At 51.7% G+C, this 1,212-nt stretch overlaps 1 pseudogene; it reads right to left on the reverse strand.

Moving 5' to 3' along the window:
- Positions 1 to 22: 22 nt before the first annotated feature.
- On the reverse strand, positions 23 to 906 carry LOC103728373 (annotated as a pseudogene).
- Between the last annotated feature and the right edge of the window lie 306 nt (positions 907 to 1,212).

Genomic DNA, 1,212 nt, shown 5'->3' on the forward strand with positions numbered 1-1,212 from the left:
TGCACATTGGGGTAGGGTGGAGTTCTTCCTCAAGACACCTCATATCTAAGTATCACTCTCCCTGTCTGTAAAGTCAAGATACTAGATTAGATCCCAAAGTCCCAGTTGCTTACATACTCTGGGTATTTAGGGCAGAGTTGGTTGGACAGTTGCAGAGAACTCCCCCACACAGGTGGTCCCCAGAGTAAAGGTGAACCATTTAGCTGGGTGGGGCTTGATCACTAGGCAGATCCTGGGCTGGCTCACTGGAGGCTCCCTCACCTCTGTCCCCTCCAGGGAAAACAACTGGCATATGTCAGATTTAGAGGACATTAGAATCTTGGGAGGCAGAGGGGGCTGTGGGGATGGGGGTGGAGGTTTCCCTGATATAGGATCAATCAAGAGGAAGGCCAGTGTAGGTGGTGTTATCGAAAGAAGGTGGTGAGTCAAGCCTCACATGTGGTACATCCATGGGCAATCCCGCAGCCAGTTCAGAGCTATTGCTGTGATGGGCTGTGAAGGAGGAGTCCTGGAACAAAGAGAGGCAAATCAGGCAAAGGAATGCTTCCCTCTGCCTAAGTTCCCTTTAGTGTGAAGTCCAGGATCTCACTAGACCTGTCTCTACAATCCTAGTGTGTCAGTGGACAAGAGGGTGGGAAGGTAAGCTACCAAGGCTACAGTACTTAGGAAGGGAGTCTACCAAGGTTACAGCACTTAGGAAGATGAGATGGTCTGGATCATCATAGATCTCCATCCTCTCTCCACCCTGTCATGCTGGAGTTTCTCAATAGTGTGACGGGTGAGTGGGTTGGGGACTTTGCTGAGGGACTTGCAGTGACCTCTTACCATGCCTGAGACTCCACTGCTCTGGGACGGGCCACAGACACCAACCCTGTTCCCTGGCAACAAAGAACAGCAGCCCAGTCTCTTACAAAGAGGCCCTCAGCCCATCCCCTCCCTCCCTTCCAAAGCCTCCAATACCTCTTTCCTAGTGCAGACCTGCTTTCCTCACTCCCACCACTAAGCCTGTGCTCCTCCATCTCCCCAGCCCCCAAGCTAGTCTGTGCACATCCTCCACAGCCACCTCAACCTGCCTCAACACTCAACTTATACCTGGAACCCTTTTGCCACCTCCATCCCCTCTCCTCCAATCCTATAGCCTCACTCTTCCTTAACCAAATCTCCTTTCCTATTCTCTTTGTCCCTCATCCACTGGAATCCTAGCATATAGCT

Source organism: Nannospalax galili, unplaced genomic scaffold (assembly GCF_000622305.1).
Source record: "Nannospalax galili isolate Female #2095 unplaced genomic scaffold, S.galili_v1.0 C48790099, whole genome shotgun sequence".
Taxonomy (NCBI): Eukaryota; Metazoa; Chordata; class Mammalia; order Rodentia; family Spalacidae; genus Nannospalax; species Nannospalax galili.